This window comes from Anolis carolinensis, chromosome 1, assembly GCF_035594765.1.
Source record: "Anolis carolinensis isolate JA03-04 chromosome 1, rAnoCar3.1.pri, whole genome shotgun sequence".
NCBI lineage: Eukaryota > Metazoa > Chordata > Lepidosauria > Squamata > Dactyloidae > Anolis > Anolis carolinensis.
Genome location: NC_085841.1, coordinates 251,099,392 through 251,112,959, shown reverse-complemented (window position 1 = coordinate 251,112,959; position 13,568 = coordinate 251,099,392). Strand labels below are relative to the sequence as shown.

The following is a 13,568-nucleotide window of genomic DNA, read 5'->3' as shown; positions in this document are numbered from 1 at the left end:
TTGAGGGAGGAAAACCATTTTCTCCATTTTTGCTGGTTATTGTGACATAATGAAAATTAAAATGCATAGTCTGCACACTGCTTTGCCAGAGAAAGAAGATATGTGCCATGCAGGTGAACAATAAAGAACAAATGGTTTATTCTTCTTAAACCCAGAACAACATGTGTCCAATGCTCAGTTGTACCAGCTCACATAATGTCCTTTTATGAGAGATTTAAAATAGTCTTTCCTTTATCCATGTGGATAAATTCCTTCCAGCAGCTCATGAAGTAAGAGCACACTTCAAACTCCATGTCTCTCTCTGCTTCTCTCTTCCAACTGTCACTCCGTACCTGGTTAGTTCAAGCCTGAACAAAATTGCAACAGTATCAAAAACTCCCAGGCTTACCAGCTCTCCTGACATGGCTTAACCAATCAGCTTCATGCACCTTATTTTGCAGTTGACACATACACATTAACTGATTTCTTACCTATCACAACAATTATGCCCCTTCCCCACTTTCCCATTTCATAAGCTAGGGTTATTTTCACAAAGGGGACATGGGTGGGGAAAATAACAGGAAAACAGGGAGAATTTTCCCCTCCTTTAACTCACCCTCCACCCCAATAAAATGGACTATCCTTCTCAGTCTAAGTGCCCCCTAATGGTCTACGCCCGGATAACAGATCCATTATTTCCATTTTAATTGAAATTCCATTTCAATTTGCTATTCACTCTTTAGTATGGTAACTATTTTCTGTATCTTTTTTTAGTTCTAACTGATGAACAAGCATCTACGTTGCATGACAGAACACTGGGGATTATGGGTGGATTTAATAATAATAATAATAATAATAATAATAATAATAATAATAATATAACAACAACAACAACAACAACTTTATTTCTAACCCGCCCTCTCTCCCTGAAGAGACTCACTATTTTCACTATAGGATTAATCTAGTGACAACCCTTTAGATGCCATGGCTTCATGAATCATGGGAATTGTAGTTTCACAAGATCGTCAGACTTCTCTGCCAAAATGTGCTGGTGCTACCAGTATTCTATATCACTGAACCATGGCAGTTAAAGTGGTGTCAAACTGTATTAATTCTACACTGTAAATGCACTCTATATTTTAAATGGTTGTGTAGAAACAGGAATTTCAGCAGGTGTTGCTTGAAAGGCAAGCAAATAAGAAGAAAACCTCATCCTGGGTTGTTGTATGTCTTTTGGGCTGTGTGGCCATGTTCCAGAAGTATTCTCTCCTGACGTTTTGCCCACATCTATGGCAGGCATCCTCAGAGGTTGTGAGACAGCTAATGACTGAACAAAGGATTCCCCCCAGGCAAGAGACAAAAACCTTTCCAATGCGAATTAGGGTGATTAACTGAAACATTAATGCTGGCTTCCCAGTGACAAAGGACTCTTGCTAAACCCTGGACTCTACACAGATATATATTGTTTCCTTTCCTTACTTAGTTTATCCATACCTCACAACCTCTGAGGATGCCTGCCATAGATGTGGGCGAAACGTCAGGAGAGAATACTTCTGGAACATGGCCACACAGCCCGAAAGACATACAACAACCCTGTGATCCTGGCCATGAAAGCCTTCGACAACAAACCTCATCCTGCTGAGATTCTTGCTTCTTACATCAATTACACTGACCAGGAGGTCATAAGTTCGAGGCCCTCTCGGAGCTATGTTTGTTTGTCTTTGTCCTGTGTTAAAAAGGCATTGAATGTTTGCCTAATATGTGTAATGTGATCCGCCCTGAGTCCCCTTCGGGGTGAGAAGGGCGGAATATAAATGATGTAAATAAATAAATAAATAAATAAATAAAGGTATAAGAGCCCTCTCTAGTTTTTACTCTAGCAGCCCTTTCCCTCTAAGATATGGCCACAATTGCTCCATGACAGTGTTTCTCAACAGGGGGCGGGGTCGTAAAGGGGGTTTCAGAAGGATTGCGAAATCCCATCAGAAAACATATATTTCTAATGGTCTTAGGAACCCAGATCCCTCAGGTATTTTCTGTTGGTTCTGTATGGGAAGTTTGGCTCAATTCTATCGTTAGTGGGGTTAAAGGGATCCTTTGATTGTATGTCAACTATAAATCTCAGCAACTATAACTCCCAAATGTCAAGGTCTATTTCCCCCAAACTCCACCAGTGTTCAAATTTGGGCATCTTGAGTATTCGTGCCATCATTATTTGGAATCCACAGTGCTCTCTAGATGTAGGTGAGCTACAACTCCAAAACTCAAAGTCAATGCCCACCAAAGCCTTCCAGTATTTTCTGTTGGTCATGGGAGTTCTGAGTGCCAAGTTTGGTTCAATTCCATCGTTGGTGGAGTTCAGAATGCTCTTTGATTGTAGGTTAACTATAAATCCCAGCAACTATAACTCCCAAATGACAAAATCAATCCCTCCCCAACCCCACCAGTATTCAAATTTGGGTGTATCGGGTATTTGTGCCAAATTTGGTTCAGTGAATGAAAATACATCCTGCATATCAGATATTTACATTACAACTCATAAAAGTAGCAAAATTACAGTTATGAAGTAGTAAGGAAAATAATTTTATAGTTGGGGGTCACCACAACGTGAGGAACTGTATTAAGGGGTCGTGGCATTAGAAAGGTTGAGAACCACTGCTCTATGATAGGATAATTTCCATACAAAATGACAGTGAACCACTCTCCTTGAAGATATATTAAAGATAAAGAGAGACACATTCAAGGCAAAAGAGAGCAATTCTAATTTTATCATCTTTTAGTCAGGATTTCCAGTTCAGTGGCAAGATCCACTGCATTGATTGTTAAGTAACTGAAGCACACCTTCCAGTAGGAGAGTGCAGGATACATCTGAGGAAGGCTTTGCGACAAATCTGAAGTATCAGCAGAAATCAGGCAAATCAGGTCGGGAGCATCCTAAACTAGGTAAGTAATCTTCAGCTGGTGTCTGTGTGGTTGAACAGAATAAAAATGAGGCAAAATTATAAACTGATTGTCCAGTTTGTTAATTTGGATTATGTTCCAACAAATGATATAAAGAGATTTTAGGGATGAAACATACTTTTTCTGCTTGAGATTTGTTCTTATTAAATGCATAGTGTGTATTGTGCTTTCTCTAATAGAGTTTTTGTATCATTTTGATGATATTGCTGCCTTGTTTCTACTTGCCCAATTATCTCAAAAGATATGTTTTCAGCTAGATGGAACTGGAAACCTGCAGATCAGGATGGATCTACACTGAAGTATAATCCAGATTATCAAAGCAGGTAATCCACATTATCTGCTTTGAACTGGATTATATGAGTTGACATTATCATCCAGTTCAAAGCAGACAATCTGGATTGTATATGGCAATGTAGATCCAGTTCCAGAGAAAGTTTTTTATCCACGTTTAAAATTCCTTGATGAATTAAGAAGAAAAGCTACTTGATCCCTTGCCTCACCTGATGCATTTCCAGTTATGCTGTAAGACAGCAGGGCAAAGGACAGGTATATTCCTAATTCAGGGAGGAATTAGGAAGCAGAAGCCATGGTTGCCTCGCAAATTTTGAAATTCATGTTCTTGGATTCGGACCTGGCTGTCTGACAACTAAAGCAAGGGGAAATATTAACAATATGCTTGGCACTCAGAAATGGAAACATGCCATGGACTATAGAGAGGAAGCAAGTATGCGTGCATGAGTGCACATAAAACAGCTATAGATAAATTATTTAAGTTAGTAACACCATGATTGCTACTACAGCGAGAACTGCTGAATATTGCACATTATTGGACATTATTTAAGTCAGTGTGACTCACATGGATGTTGGAACTGCTAGATGTTAAACATTATTTGAATGATGCCACCCATGCATTTCCTAGTAAAAAGTCTGCCTTAGCAGATTTAAAGATGAGGAAATATTCCTCCATTAGCTGAACATGAACCTATTCTATTGACAACATAGCTTGCAAAGATCAATGTGACTTTTAAAAAGTTCTAAGCACTTAATTTAATATTTCAGGAATTGTTTTTTTAACATTCGCTAACTTCATAGAATTAAGATTTACTACTTGTTTACTCAAATACTAAGAATGTCTGAAAATGCATTAGATTTGCCTAGGTACTTGAGTTCTTATATAATTCAAACTGATTTTCTGTACACTTAGGTGGCATAAATTCCATTGAGCTTAGTGGAATTGAAATAGGAGTAAGGATGTATACAATTGCGCTAAGAGGTTTAGTAGGATTGTATCTTCCTGTTACTGCCTGGTGGTCTCAGTGTAAGAACACATGCTTTTGTGATGGAAGTTCTAGATTTATACTTGGCATTTGCAGTTTTTTTAAAAACCAGAAGATGAGCTAAGATCTCAATTTGACACATGTAATACCTAGTTGAGCTTAATGCAACTTAAACAACTTCTTACATTGCTGTCATAGAGCCACATTTGGAAATGTGGTTGTTTATTTTAAGTTTCTAGTTTTCACTTCAGTTCTAGACTTCAATATGTTCTTAAACAATACATTTAGAATACATACAAAAATTAACAACCATGAAGATCGAAAACTCTTTTAAAAGCTAAAATATTAGGATCCAAAATGCACTAAAACCTGGTCAACCTATGATAATTGGTAAGTGATATTAAGATATAATCACTACATGATCAGAAAAATAAAAGTATTTTATCAGTGGGAATCGGGAAACAGCAGCTTTTCTTGTGTCTAAATGCCAGGCCATGCCTAACAAAAGCAGCCTCTTATATATTTTATGTATATAAGGATGCAGCCTTTGAGTCTTCATTTGTATCTACTTGTGCTATATGAAGGAAGCTTAAAATGCAGCAGAGATATCAAAAAGAAGTGGAGGAATCTATTTAAGGACAAGTCAGGAATTTGGTATCTGGGGCTAAATTTCTTCCTCATCCACCCACTTTCTAATGTCGGGGAGGGGGGCAGTCAACTTACCCATCCTCTATTTTCTTCAGATTCAGTCTCTAAACATCTTTGCCCATAGAGATGCAACATCCACTTTTCCAGAAAAGCCAACAACCCAAAACATCCTTAAAAATTATTTGAAGGGAGGCTGTGGATGGGAGGGGGAAATCTTCTGTGCAGCCAATCCAACAGCGCTGCCAAGACTGTACTCAGAACACAAGCACGTTCAGCTTTCTATTGAATAATACACACCACTAATAGTTAACATAAATCATTAGGGTAACTTTACTACATAAAAGACCAAACCATTTTATCTGGGTTGTTCTTTTATATATTCCTCACTTTGCAAGGTTGCCATGCAACTGATTGGTAGGTGTTAGAAGCAATAAGTTAAGTGCTGGTGCTATTGCTCCCTCTAGTGTAAATATTCATCATTATTAAATTGATAAAAGGCACAGGCTGTAATACTTCAGTTCTCAATAAGTAGAAAGAAAATTTTGTTGAAGAATATTATTTATTACACAGCTATGGCTCATTATTGGATTTACCTGCTGCGTTCTTGCTGGTGTTTCATGAAATTCCTTTTTCCTTGTTTGTATTGTTAACATTTGAGACCTTATGTCATTCAGTCCCAGCGCAAAGAAACATCAGTATTCAGTAAGGCTAGAATGAATGAATTTTCTGGAACCACCCCTCCAATGTTGTTGGTATCAATCCTAGGCATTATATCTGTTGAAGAGAAATGCTGGAAGTTGTAGTTAAAGAACTGCATAGCTATTTAATCCTTCTTTAGTGGGTCATCCTAATAAAACTCATAGTTAATTCTCATTTTATGGTCAGCTCCTGAAAGCTGCCCACAGCAGCACAGAAGGCGACTCAGTTCAACTCTGACCATTTCCAGCATGTGGAAATCAAAGACTAGGAGGATGCACAAACCTAAGAATGTTTGAATGTATTCACTGACAGCCAAACAAGTAGTCCTGACATCCACTCAGGTCAGTGTACCAGTTGATTTTAAAAAGAGGATTCACATAGATCTGTTGAATACTGGTACAAGTTGAATATCCTTTTTCCAAAATGCTTGAGACCACAAGTATTTTGGTTTTTTTTAAAAATGGAATGCCAAAGCAATTGTGTTTAGTTTTTGGGCCTAAGACTATACACAAAATAAATGTATGTTTCATATAGACTTTGTACACACAGCCTAAAGGTAATTTTATACAATATTTGAATAAATTTGTGCTTGAAACAAATGAAATGTGTCATTATCTCAGTTACCCAGTTTGGACAGCTTTGGATTTCAGAATTCCAGATAAGGGTTGCTCAGAATTGTTAATGAACTTGAGTAGCAAGAAGATGTATTTTGAATTCATTGTTTGGTGCCTTTGGTGTTGTATTGCAAAACAAAATGTACATGAAGTTCCTAATCTGTTATAGGCAAGGTTAGTGGATGGCATTTAAACCACACAATCTGTAAAATAGATCATTGCTTGTACATACGCACACTTAACAACCAGTCCCAGGGACCATCTGCTAATCTGACCATGTCGTGCTGCTTTTCCTTCAGTGCTTTTGAAGTACATATTTAAGCTTCTGTAACCAGCTGGCATACAAAGAGCTAGAACTCTGTGCACTTCCTCGAGGGAAATATCTTCTAGAATTTGTAGTGCACCAGGGCTAAGAGTAGAAGTTGAGTCACAGACTGTTCCAGTTCAATTATAACTTTAGCTATGAGTGTGTTATATGCTGTATATAGATGTACATTGAATGTCAGCCTCATATATTTATCTTCCAATAGGACATGAGCTTTTGCTAACTAGCAGATTCCTGAATTAATTTCTAGTGGGGTCATTCACTACTGGGATTCTTTTGGGTGACTAAAGAGCCACCTGTCTACGTCATAAGCGGTGACAGAAGAATTGAAGTTAATTTGCTAAAAGAAATAAGGAAAATGAAGCCTTCACAGTTCATTAGGTTGGAAAAAGAAGGCATGTTGGAGGAAAAAACTTGGAAACTTACTTTTAAGAATAATATAGTTGCACTCTAAACTAATCCATAATTGTTCACTGATAGAACAGCTAAATAGCTCCCCATTTGCTCAAATATGGATGAGTTTCAGTTAGAGGACAAATCTATGGCAGAATTTAATGGCAGAACCTGTGAAAATTCCATTGAAGGGTAGATAAAGTAAAATATACTACTTGATACTTTTTAACGAATCCTCTTTTCCATGGCACTACTATGAAAGGATTTCATAACACTGATAGAGTATTGGATAAGGATGGATTGGCAATGATAAAATGAAGGAAATTAGACCTGAATAGGAAAAGAAGGAATGCATTTTCCAATTTCATCCTATCTAGTTGTTTCCTGCTACAACTCTCATCATGAATCAAGAATGATGGAAGTTGTAGTCAAATACTTTTAGCAGGCACCATGGTATGTAAGAATATTCTGAGAATGAGGGGTTTTTTTAAGATTAAAGTGTTCTAACATGAATACAAAAGCTGGAACAAAGGACAATGATTCTGTACAGAAGGTTTAACCTTATGTTCAAGAGAAGTGGTTGCAATTATACTGAACAAAAGGAACAATTAGAGAAAGAGAAAAATTACTGTAGCAAGTGAAGATAAAGAGATATTTAAGAGATGCTAAAGGGGCTCTTCTGACTTTGCTGCCTATATTCAGCAGTTTTGGAATTGTTCATTGACATGGTGGATTATGTTAAAAAGATAGTAGTACACAGTTGAATATTTCAATAGTTAGGAGAGATCTGGAGAATAAGAACCAGGAATATGACCAGCGAGGCATGGATGAAACTGAGAAAAAGATTACAATACACATGAAGAGCAACCTGTGCAGCAACTCCTCCAGCTGGGTTAGAAAGGAATATGAAACCTAGGGGGTTTTTTTCGTGTTAGGAGCAACTTGAGAAATTGCAAGTTGCTTCTGGTGTGAGAGAATTGGCTGCCTGCAAAGGTGTTGCCCAGGGGGCGCCTGGATGTTTTGATGTTTTTGCCATCTTTGTAGGAGGCTTCTCTCATATCCCTGCATAGAGCTGCAGCTGATAGAGGGAGCTCATCCGCACTCTCCCCGGGTTGGATTTGAACCGGCAATCTTCAGATCAGCAACCCAAGTCATCAGTCCTGCTGACACAAGGGTATAACCCACTGTGCCACCAGGGGCTCCTATGAGACCTAGTGTAACATATGCAAACTTATGTAATACCCATGTAATACAGCATGCAAAATGTTTCAGTGCACTCTTTTTAGGACCATTTCCTACTGTTAGGATGGTTTATCTTAGTTTTATCAGTTTATAAGGAGTGAACAGTGGCGAGTGGGTGGCCTACTGGGGGCTGCGGTGGCGCAACAGGTTAAACCACTGAGCAACTGAATTTGCTGACCCAGAAGGTTGGTGGTTTGAATCTGTGGGAGAGAGCTCCCATTGTTAGCCCCAGCTTCTGCCAATCTAGGAGTTAGAAAACATGCAAATGTGAGTAGATCAATAGGCAAAACCTCGGCAGGAAGGTAAACAACGCTCCATGCAGTCACGCCAGCCACATGACCTAAGAGGTGTTTACGGATAATGCAGGCTCTTCGGCTTAGAAATGGAGATGAGTACCACCACCCGCCCTCCTCCCCCCCCCCCCCCCCGAGCTTCCGGCTCTGAGCTCCTCAGAGCCGGAAGGGGAAACCTTTACCTTTATTTGTGTTTGTTGTTTCTAGGTATTGAATGTTTGCCTTGTGTCTGTGTTTGCTGGAATCTGCCCTGAGTCCCCTCGGGGAGATAGGACAGAATACAAATAAATTATTATTATTATTATTATTATTATTATTATTATTATTGAGCCCCCAGTGGTGCAATGGGTTAAACCCTTTTGCCAGCAGGACTGCTGACCAGAAGGTCAGTGGTTCAAATCCAGGGAATGAGGTGAGCTTCCATCTGTCAGCTCCAGCACCCCATGTGAGGACATGAGAGAAGCCTCCCACAGGACATTCCCTGGGCAAGACTTGCAGATGGCCAAGTCTTTCACATCAGAAGTGACTTGCAGTTTCTCAAGTCGCTTCTGACCTGAAAAAAAAAATTATTATTACTGCAGCCATCCTATATGGATCTTCATTTAATACTGGCCAATTCAGGGTAGTTCTATATAGATATCATAATCCAGTTTGGAAGTGGATTAAAATGAAGTGGTTTCACTGTGTAAGCACTCCAAGAACCAGTTTGAGTCAGTGGCCACAGTATCAGCTGAATGCGAAGTGGAACCAAACCCAGAAACTGCAGTATCTACGACTAGAAAGCTGCTCGAAAATTCATTTTTTCTCAACCAGTCCACAGAGATGGCTAATGTGCATATTCATATGTGTTCATGATCAGTGCTGGACTATGGCAAGGCAGAGGAAATGAGAACAAAGGGGTGCAAAGCAGAGTTCCTATGGAAATGGGGAGTGATTTTTTTTAACCTTCCAGCCAGTTCTGTTTCTATGTTTTTAAAGTGCTTCAATGGTAGCCCTATCCTGATAGGCACCCCACATTTCCAGTCCCAGTTTGAGCCCTGCATAGGATATAGAACTTTATCCCACAGTCTTCTCTCTGTCTTCTCTCTATTTCTCTGCACTGCAGAAACAGAGTCCCATGGAGGCCATAACATGAGGCATGGCCACTTCTGTTGGTTGCCCGTGAGACTCAGCTGCGGCAGCGCAGGGAAGTGGAGGGAAGACTCTGCTTTGAGGAGTTGGGTGTTACCTTACTCCTAATGACAGAAGCCAGAGAGAAGCCAGATGGAAGCAGGAAAAGGTGGGGAAAGCCATGGGATGGCTGCCATTCCTGAAGACAGAAAGGCACAATATGGAGTGAAAGAAGATGGTTCCCTCCACTTTTCCCCGCTTTCATGTAATGAAGTCCATACTCTGATCAGCTGCAGCATATTTCTGGCTTGTTTCAGACTTTCTGGTAAGCTTTTTTAATGCGCTATTTCTGGCTTAATGTGCGCTACAGCACACATTAGGGGTGTGCTTTTGGGAGACACTTTGCCCTTGTGGCTGTGTAGAACAGCCCTGAGTCTGCCTCCAAAACATTTTATCTTCACCATTGTTCATTTCACTCTCCAGTCATAGGGAGGTGGAACAGGTTAGATGTGTGTAGAAAAAGAGAGGAAGAGACAGAGCTACCTCAAAAAAGTGTTTTTGGTGTTGCTGTATCTTTGAAGAGCTGGTGTGACTTTCCAGCTGTTAAATTATGATTTGCCCAGGTTTAACCTCAATATGTGCAAGTACATTTGAATATTTGAATATTACCAAGTGCCATAACATTCTAAGGACTTTTTTCTAAAAGAAGTCAAACCTAGGTAAGACTGAGTTCCTAAAAATTCTTCCTATCAAAGTGTTATGGTTGAGCCTTCGGGCTCCGGTAATAGAAGAAGGGGTCATAAGACTCCTCGAGAGTCAGACTCTTTCGAGGAGCGTGAAAGAAAACGGCTCCGGGATTTGTTTACAGACCCGACAGATGAGGACTCATTTGAGGGTTTTTCTCAGGGTTTGGAGGAAGAGATGGCCAGCTCGGAGGAGGATGACATGGAATGGACTCGTGTGAGGGAGGATTTGGGTGTTGGGGAAACAGGCAATGAAAGCATGGGAGGTGATTGACGGGTTGCAGGATCAGACCCATGGACTGGCTGGAGGGATGGAGCGGGATCCACAGCTGGGAATGCTGTGGGGCGTAGTCAAAGGTGCTTAAGCTCTGGTGAGGATGATGATGTTGGGGTGCCTGGAATTGGGATGGCAGCTGACAGCGATGATGAGCTTGAACTGGGATAAAATGGGGTTTGGGACCAATGTCTAATTGCGTTGGGCAAGGTAATCTGGACGGACGCTTGGGCTTTTGTTGGGGAACTTCCTGAAGACGGGTGTGATTCGTTACTGGATACGTAAGTTTACCAAGGACACTGGGCATCGACGGAGGGAGGAACTGTGCGGGGTTTTTCTCTGTGCAACTTGTGTTTAATCTCGATAGCTTGGACCTCCGTCGTCTTTTTGACGGGCAATACCTACTCGCACTGGATTGACGCTGGACTGACTGACTTCGATTCCGGATTATCCCTTCTGCTGGCTATCGGTGAGACCTTTGGATTTCTTGACGACTACGCTTGGCTGTAGACCTCTGGACCGGATTGGGACCCTGCTGACTGCCGTTACCCTGACTGCTGTGCCTGGACCTGGATATCGTTGGCCGCTGAACCTTTAACTGAATCCTGACTACGACCACGCTTCTCGCTCGCTGCAGGAAGGAATAAACAAGGCTGATTTATTCCCCTGCTGTTTCTGAGTAGCAGAGAGGAATCTGCCACCAGTCTGTTGTTTACATTTTGTCTCCTGTTGATCTTCTTTTGTTTGCATTGTTTCCCAGGCTGAAGTAAGCACTTTTGATTTAATCCGGATTATACTTCTGTTTAACCCGGTTTATCCCTTTGAACCGTTTAAGCTCAAACTGAGCTATTTTTGTTACTTATCACACTGAAGTCAAGTGTTTGCCCTGTTCTTTGTTTCCTACGGGCGTTTTTAGTTCTGTAACCTCAATAAACTGAGTTTTGTTTTACTTGCTGGCGTTCTGTCTCTGACACAAAGTCATAGTGCATTTGAAGAAACATTTATATATTACTTTGTGAAATCTTGGCATCAGCAGATCAGCGAAAACTAACCCACTAAAAGCCCAGCGTCTAGTAGTCACATTAAACTTTTTGTGTCTTTTCTTCCATGGGTATGGTACACCTATGAAGAAGAGAGACACTATTATACCCATAGAGAAGTCTGGGAGCAGAACCAATGAACAGGGTCTCACCTGAGCTCTCTTGTATTTGCAGCATACTTGAATGAAATTAATTAAGGGGCCCTGTGTGTGCTAGACATTTTTGCTAGTCTGGCTCAGATGATAAGGTTTTAAATGTTTTGTTACCTATGGACAGTGTAGGCAAAGAGTGTCCCTGCAGATATTAAAATGAAATCCAACATTCACAAAGAAGCAATACCTTTATTGTCCAACCAAAATACATCAAACTCATCATACATGCTTTCCATTGGCTTTTTTATTAGGCAAAAGATGTTTAAAACAGGAGAAAGAAACAAAACTGATGGTGTTAGAATCACAGGTCTATACTGTATATCAGATGTTGTCGCTGTTATTGTTCAGCTGATCTGGAGGGATTTCAGTGGAAGCAGAGGACACTCTCTTTTTTTCTGCCATGAGAGGATTGAAACAAGAACAATAAAATTTAAACTCCATTAGCAGCAGTAAAATATTCCATTTGAGATCCAAAGTGCTTCCATCCCTTGTGAAGCCACAGTTCTCTGCCTCCTTTTATATTTTGGGCACTGAATTTCTCTAGAAGTCTCTGCACTGCTACCTCTGTGGGGAAAAACTGTACAACACCAAAAGCTTTTCCAGTGCACCTTCAAAAATTTGCATTATGTGTTTTGTGCATTTTGATTGGCCAATAAAGATATGTCTCCTTTGTGGATTTTGTTAATGTCAGTCACAATGTTCTGGTTCTGACAGTCAGCACTTTTGTTGAAAGTAATCTATGAGTTTATGTAGTGTGCTTCTAAATTTTTAGTTGAACATCAATAGTAATTATCAGTCAAAATGTACTAAATAATCAACCATTAAGAAAGATTGAGATAATGGTTGTTAAGCCCTCCCAGAAATGACAGAAATGCCCTGTAATGTATCCTACACAGGCAAGACTTTGGGATAAAAAGATTTCAGGATTCCACTTGGTCTCTTCTTCTCTTATACAGTATTCTCCTTTCTGTGTTAATTGTGCAAGCCAAGTTAGTGTGAACAGTATTTAAATGGAGAACAATTTTCCAACTCCTCACTGGAGGATATTTATAACCATAACTTTTAGTAAACGGAAGGAAGAGCTGCCAGCTGCCAAATTTAGATACATTTCAGTAAATAAAAATTCTACAAATTCACATTTGTTGGCTCACATCTGCTGGGTTTATTTTCTGCTTTTGTTGGTGTTGATATCTTATCCCTGACCTTCTTAAAGGTTGCTCTCAATATATTTCTTCACAGATTTTCATAGGGCTACAGAATTGTTTTAAGTGTTAGGGGAGCTCTATCTTGGCAGGCAGGTAGTTACGATTTTTTTCTACGTGCAGGTATTTGGGAGAGGAGGGCAAATTACTTTCCCTACCCGTTATCACTAAAACTTCCTTAAATATGAATCCTCTCACAAGCAATATTTGTCTTTAGAAAAGAGCTCTATGTACTTGGTGGCACTTACAACAGTAGAGTCTCACTTATCCAAGCTAAACGGGCCGGCAGATGCTTGGATAAGCAAATATCTTGGATAATAAGGAGGGATTAAGGAAAAGCCTATTAAACATCAAATTAGGTTATGATTTTACAAATTAAGCACCAAAACATCATGTTATACAACAAATTTGACAGAAAAAGTAGTTCAATACGCAGTAATGTTATGTTGTAATTACTGTGTTTACGAATTTAGCACCAAAATATCATGATATATTGAAAACATTGACTACAAAAATGGCTTGGATAATCCAGAAGCTTGGATAAGTGAGACTCTACTGTACTTCCAAGTACACATTCTGTTAGCACTTTTATGTGTTTTTAAGCTGTAAAATTGAG

General features: G+C 39.8%; 1 protein-coding gene across 1 annotated transcript in view; it reads left to right on the top strand.

Annotated features, from left to right (window-relative positions):
• Positions 1-2,775: 2,775 nt before the first annotated feature.
• The window catches only part of LOC100554206 (ropporin-1), a 40,388-nt gene continuing 29,595 nt past the window's right edge, over positions 2,776-13,568 (top strand). The window contains exon 1 of the mRNA XM_008109513.3: positions 2,776-2,922. The gene's annotated coding sequence lies outside the window, so the exon portion shown is untranslated. The remainder of the gene's footprint in view (positions 2,923-13,568) is intronic.